Source organism: Leguminivora glycinivorella, chromosome 12 (assembly GCF_023078275.1).
Source record: "Leguminivora glycinivorella isolate SPB_JAAS2020 chromosome 12, LegGlyc_1.1, whole genome shotgun sequence".
Taxonomy (NCBI): Eukaryota; Metazoa; Arthropoda; class Insecta; order Lepidoptera; family Tortricidae; genus Leguminivora; species Leguminivora glycinivorella.
The window spans coordinates 17,572,926-17,580,340 of NC_062982.1; the positions used below are offsets into that span (position 1 = coordinate 17,572,926).

General features: G+C 35.6%; 1 long non-coding RNA gene across 1 annotated transcript; it reads right to left on the reverse strand.

The window, feature by feature from the left end:
• Positions 1–252: 252 nt before the first annotated feature.
• LOC125231551 lies at positions 253–4,163 on the reverse strand. Its single transcript, XR_007177629.1, has 3 exons — positions 4,026–4,163; positions 844–910; positions 253–344 (listed from the first exon to the last, which is right to left on the reverse strand). It is a non-coding gene; the product is annotated as an uncharacterized LOC125231551 (long non-coding RNA).
• Positions 4,164–7,415: the final 3,252 nt, after the last annotated feature.

Sequence of the window (7,415 nt, forward strand, 5' to 3'; positions counted from 1 at the left end):
TTGGAGAAAAAACACCTAGTTTTAATTTGTTAACTATGAAGAAACCAATAGGAGTATCTATTCTGCAATACGCTTGAAATTTAGAAGAAGGATAGGACATTCAAGATTTAACACGCTTGGCGGTAGAATTTTTACATTTATCAGTGAAATATCAAAAATAGGCGAATTTTTTTCTTAAACTGTCCATGATTGGGTCCGTCACCTTATTACTTTAAACTTTGGTGGCATATAATACATAGGTACTGTAACGTACCACAGCACAGTATGTAGGTGTGGGCCAGATGGAATCCACGATAGGACACCGAGCAGTCGTTGAAATGATCTTCTGATCCAGCCAAGATATCCTGAAATTGTCAGTCAGTATGATTAGTTACAGTCCCTCAATACGTAAGTATAGGTAAGTACGGTAGCTAGTATCTTGGGTAACGTAATAGGGAACTTGACTGTACTTAAAATGAAATACTTATTTTATACCATGCACGAAATAAAACATCAGATAAATATCAGAAAAGCATGGATAGAAGTATTTTTAAATCCAATTTGTAGGTATTTAATAAGTCAGGTAGAAATATATAAAGTAATAACTGAGTCGAAATATATAAAGTAACCGTGAAGCCATTAAATTCGATTTCATATTACTTAATTCCATATTAGCAAGACGTTGAAATTGGTTTTGACAGTCCTTAAAAAGAAGATGATTTGATTAGGAGGCAAGTAGCCTAATATAGCAAAATATTATGTAGTAAGTTTTTAGGTATTGTACTGTTGTAATTGTAGGTTGCCTACGAACTTTAGTCTTTAGTGCATCATGCTAAAATAGTCAAAACACTGGTTATTACTTACATAGGTATACAGTCGGCGACCCGTCGCGTAGCTACAGCGTCCACAGTGCAGCAGCCGCGACGATCTTCTGAAATAGTGGGCCATAAAGTATATTTTTTTCTCAAACATGGTATGAAATATTGATGTTATGTGCCTTATAATTGGCAGCGAAGTATGACGTTGCAGGTGCGGCTAGGACGATTGATAGATAATGGAATTTCATACAAACCTTGCAGGCCAAGGCCGGCAAAGTCCTCTTTTTTAATTTCCAAACACAGATAATTGTGACATAACATCCAGGTATTTAGCCAATTAAAAAAAAAACTATAAGGGGCTTTATAGACGTGCCGACTGCAACTGGTACGGGCCCTAGACAATATTTGATTTTGGGTGCGTTTTCATACAAAAAAATTTTTTTTTGTTTTTTTTTTGTTTTTTTTTTTAACTTTTTGTTTTTTTCACAGATCAATACAACAAGATGGCCCTTACAGGGCGACTCGCGGTCACCAAGCATACGACAAATCAGGTTTATAAAAGTTTGAACGCGTGCGACACCGATCAGTAGCGCCCAAGTATACGACCCGCTAACAGTGTCCGTGTCCGCTCGGGAAAAAATCTTAAATAATCAATTTTGGTTGCAAACAATGGTCTCTTACAGCATAAAGTGGTGTGGCAAGTCTTCTAACACTTCTACATGTAAAAAAGATGGAACAACATTCCACAGTTAAGTCAAATTAATTATTTTGTTGAATATTCTTTATTGTCCGCGGAGTTCATTTATATTGGTCAATATGGTTGTGCTGAGCGGCGCCGAGGCGCGTCCATCCCTCTTTACCGAGTTAAAATGTGATATGCTATCCCTTTCACGTAAACGACTAGGCATGGGGCCATGTTAGTTTATGTCTGTTGCGGGAACTTCGTACTGCCGTTCGTACCATGTGCTACCATTTTATGAAATATAAAAGAAAGCAGATTTGTAATAGTGAATAATTATCTAGAATCTGTAGAGTCTGTAGTGGTATTTAGTTCATTGATTAGTTTAGAATATTTAGTTGGTTATTTAACTTAGTAAACGTAAGTAAAAATGCACAGTTTAGTTATTAGTTACTAGAATGATTTTTATTGAGATGCTATCACAATTATCATCCTCCTTGCGTTATCCCGGCATCGGCATTCGCCACGGCTCATGGGAGCCTGGGGTCCGCTTTGGAAACTACTACCAAGATTTGGCGTAGGCACTAGTTTTATGAAAGCGACTGCCATCTGACCTTCCAACCCGAAGGGTAACTAGGCCTTATTATAATTTAATTATAATATTATAATTTGTTGCAAAACAAATTCACCACAGTACTGGTACCGGTACCATTGTCTATAATAGACATGTCCCATTCCCATCCCTACTGCTAATCATAAAGGCGCGCCATTATTTGAAACGACCAATGGCAGCACCGTGCGCGCCCGCCTCACCCCGCAAGGATTGGTGATTTGCGTCTCGAACAATATCGCTTGCATTTGGCTTCTAGTGGGGTGTTCTGTGGTTTTTTTATAAGCGTATACACCCGGTATCAAAGGGGAACGAAAATTCGATTATTTTTGCGCTACGACGCACCGTTTAGGAGATACAGCCATCCAAAGTTACTATTTTCAGTAGACTTTATTTATTTCATACCATGTTTGAGAAAAGCACTATACATACCTCGGCGGGAAATGGGGTTGCCCGCCTCAGACCTATCCGTCTATATGTCTTCGGCCGGCAACCCCCTTTGTCCCGGCCTCTGTAGTAATGTACTATTATTCTCTTCAACAGTAGCTAGGCAATACGTAGATGACATTCCTACATTCTGAAAATTCGACTTCAAGTATACCTATAAAAGGTTTTTCAAATTACAAGTTTTGTAAAACTTATACCACGTAGCGGTTACAGAGAATTACGCATGAAAAGATATAAATCACCACCTAAAAATACTTTTGAGGTTAAAAAAATTAAAACTTAAAACAAAGTTCGTGTAAAGTTGTAAGTGCAGAACTTGTTTCTGAGGAAGAGTATAAATTAGGGATATATAATATGAGCATTTTCAGAATTTGGGACCCCCCAATTAGCGTAAGTTGTTAACAAAAATTAACTCGCTGTCAGTTTTGTAACGGTAATTAACCATGAAATTTCTATAAAAATATTGTTTTTGTGTTAATTATATAAACTTTAAGCGATAATCTACATTCAGAATGTGAAAAAAGTACATTTTTAGACAGATTTTATGCTTAATTGTCGTCACAAAACTGACAGCGAGTTAATTTTTGTTAACAACTTACGCTAATTGGGGGGGGGGGGAATTTTTAAAATGCCCATATTTGGAAATTATGGAGTATTATCACCAACATTTTTGACACAACAAACCACAGGTCAATGACACTGATAAATACATTTTCAATACAATAACATATACCTATATCTAATAAAAATTAAGTAATAAAAACCCATTGAATCAATATCAAATAAAAATCGTCGTCGTCTTGTTTTATTTCACATGAATGACTTGAATTGAAAGGGACAGCACTTAATTTTAATTTCTAATTTTTTTTGCCAGACTGAACACTAGAAACGTCTCATGCGTTAAGACATATTATACCTATTTAACCCTTAAATGCATGGTGATGTATATATGCATCATATGTTTGATGGCCCGTGGCTCGATATGTAGCTATCCAAAATCACATTTATTGCTTAATTATTATTCATTATTTATTATTATTTAACATGCAATTAAATAATATAATGATTTACTATTTATTATTTAGGGATTAAAATGAAATGGCGGAAAAGTGTGAAAAACAGGACGATGGCGATTTTTAGTAGTTGATTGAGGCTGATTTTTTCGGAGTTAGTAATTAGTTTATGTTTAAACATTTTATCATAAAGGTTTCACAAACAGTGTACCTTTTTAATAGTAGTATTTTTTTTTAAATAAAACTTACTCATTACGATATATTTATATAAATAAGATTTGACCTATTTAACTTCTAACACTGATTTAGTATAAAAATCGATCTTAAACATTTTTTTATTATTTTTCCCAGAGTCAGAAAACCATTGTCTATGACATATTTATTAATATCGCGTTAAAAGAAAAATTCATGCATTTAAGGGTTAAGTACTTATGTACAAAAATAAAAATCTACTCTACTTAATTACAATAACTACTTACTTGCCATAGGGTTAATAGATGTTGATTTTCACTCGTTAGTCAATGTGTCTGCCTTAATTTGTCCTCCAGACTGCCAGGGTGCCAGGTCAACCTTCAAGCAACACAGCAACATTATGCGTCATTTTGTTTTAGTTTCCGTCATTCCAACGCCTATTTAATTTTATTTACATAATATCTGATTTAATGACACGACCTCTCTTTATAATAGTCCATTTACTATTGCGCTCTCATTCTGGTACTAAATCGTACAATATTCATATATTTAAATACTGTTGGGATCTAATTATAAGCATGCGGCAGCGTAGAACCGCAGTGCTGGAAACTGATAACAATAAAATAAACCAATAGTCATGTCCTTATAACTATGAGTACATAGTATCACATGTTTCCGTTTACAACCCTATGTCGATGAATTTATGGTTGCATTTAATAGTTATTTGTTATACAAGGGGGCAAAGTTGTATTTTAACGCCGAGTGTGGAATTGAAAAACGAGCAAGTGAAAGGATTCTATAGTTGAACCACGAGCGAAGCGAGTGGTTCGAGAATAGAATCCTGAACTTGCGAGTTTTTTAACACACGAGAAGTAAAATACATTTGCACCAGAGTGTAACACAAAACTTTTCCCCTCACTATAGCGAGGAAACAACAACGCAAAAAATGCGTTTATCACTGCTTCCAGTAGTTCCACAGGTGGTAAATCATCTTTATTACTAGATTCACCTGCTTTTATCAATCTTAAAGCAGTTAATTTGACTTTATTCAAGGTCAAATTACTTGACCCACTAGTGGATAAAACGCGTTTTTACCCGCTGGTATTAAAGGACAAAACACGTGTTTCCGAGCTAGTGAGGGGAAAAACTATTTTATTCTGGTTAACTTTGGACAATAATAATGGAGGGGATATTTAATTGTTGATATCTTGTACGACATAAAAGTTACCTAAAATGGTTTACAGAACTACCAAAAGACGTATACAGATTACCGTACATACTTAGTTATTGATACAGTATGGGAAACAATTCTAATTTTTTTTCAGAACTATACAATATGTACGTAAGTTGGTACTATATTTTTCTCCAAGATTGATTATTCGTTTTCGAAGGACCTATTTTGTTTACACCCCGCACTGCAGTGTTTGCAGCAAAAAATCATCCCCACTATAAGTACGCTTTAGGGTGTAGGGGAGGTAGCATAGTCATTTTCCAGATTGTATCTATGTCACAGCTGATAACTACAGTTGCTAAACATTTAAAGAAATTAAATAAATAATAAATTAATAAATAGACATTCTTACACAGATTGACTGAGCCCCACGGTAAGCTCAAGAAGGCTTGTGTTCTGGGTACCCAGACAACGAAATATATAATATACGAATACTTATATACCTACATAGAAAACATCCATTACTCGGGAACAAATATCTGTGCTCATCGCACAAATAAATGTTCTTACCGGGATTCGAAGCGCGGCGTAGCAGGCAGGGTCATATACTTTGTAACCTCCGGATGTTCTGTCTGCTGTCTGGTAAAGCCAAGGTCTTTAGGCAAATATTTCAGATGAGTAAGATACACGTAATAATGTACCGTTAGCAGACCGTTATTGTGACTCAACTACCCCCAACGCTTACGTGATCGTAAATACTCAAATTCCCTATGACAAGATTACCTACTGTAACCACATGTTCTTATGTTAGTCATTTTTCAAGTCTGTAAACTCCATTTAACTTTGGAGAGTGTAAAAATAAATAAATAAGGAAATAGTCCCTTATTCCTACCATTCTTGCATATGAAATTGACGCGGAGGCAGATGACGAAATTTCTTTAAAGTGGTTCAGTAATTTGATAAAGAAACAAGAGGAATAAATGTAGGTCTAGGTACCCAATCAAAATATAAATGTGACAGAGACACACTAAACTTATTAGCTGTAGGTACATACTTAGGGGCAGCTTTAGCCCCGGTAACGAATCTTTTGTCCCATTCGCCACACCTAAAAGACGCCCCTGTACATACTGTAAAGACAATGTTATACCCATATCATAAATTGATACATGTACACATGCCATACCAATTAGGTATAGACGTCAAACCTTTGACCAGAATCCGTGCCAGGTACAGAGGCAGCTCGGTAGGCGAGACGCGTGACTAACAAGAAAGAAATTACTGCGAATGAATCAGACCACCAAAAAACTGATTAATAATGGAATAATATGTTATATATGTTACCATAATATGATGAAATGTGATATTTAGCTAGTTATTTATTTTCGTATCCATGTTTCTTTCGGAGTATGGTATCTATTTTATTCAGTTTATAACTTACATATTAGGTTTGTTTGAATGCAATAATACGATAAAAATCATTCACTTGAACCCCTCTTCGTTTGTTTATGACACTTTATGAATGAAACGTCGCCGCACGCCGTTACGTTTATTTCATTCATTCGCTCGGCGCAATGAATGTACGGCGAAACAAAGAGTAAACGCTATCACTCTCTTACTGGCTCTTTATGCAGATTCTGCAGGAAAGAGTGCTTTAGAATTATTAGGTACCTACTACATGTTAGCGTGACAGTTTGTCTTCGATATTTTGGTGAGAAATTGTATCACACTGGTGATAATGATTAGATATCAGCTAAAGGGGACAAACGGTTTCTGATGTTCCTCCCTGGATTGTGTAGGTATTAATTGTGGATGTGATAAATATTTTTGCACCTATTTGATGTAAGTATTTAGCAGTTTTTTTTCATTATATATATGTTTTTTTTTATTATTCTAAAAAATAGGACCGCAAAACATTGTTCATACTATAATTGCTTCTAATTTTTATAAAAATAAAGATTTCTAAAAAATCTTACGTAGAGGCAGAGCTATAATTAATACAAAGTATTGGGTTGGCACAAAAGTAATGAGACACTTGGTTTACGTTTTATATTTTTTATTATTATTACAATACAAAAAGCTTAGTCGACGATGTAATCACTATTAGCATCTATGACTTCTTGCCAACGATCCGGCAAAGTTTGGATGCCTTTCGCCCAGAACTCTGATGGCTGTGCCTCGAAAAAGTTGTTCAACTCCACCTGTACATCATGGAAATCATTGAATTGTTTACCCCGCAAATGTCGTTTCAGGGCTCTAAACAAATGAAAGTCTGATAGTGCGAGGTCTGGAGAATAAGGTGGGTGGGGTATCGTCTCCCAGCCCAAGTTCTGCAGCTGTTGGCGAACGGTAGATGCGACATGAGGTCGAGCGTTATCATGTAGTAAAATTACAGTGGCTCGTCTTCGCCGTTTTTTCTTGATAGCAGAAGATAGTTCGGTGAGCTGTGTTGAATATTTGTTAGCGTTTACAGTTTCATTGTGTAATAGTTCATGAAACAGCATGCCTT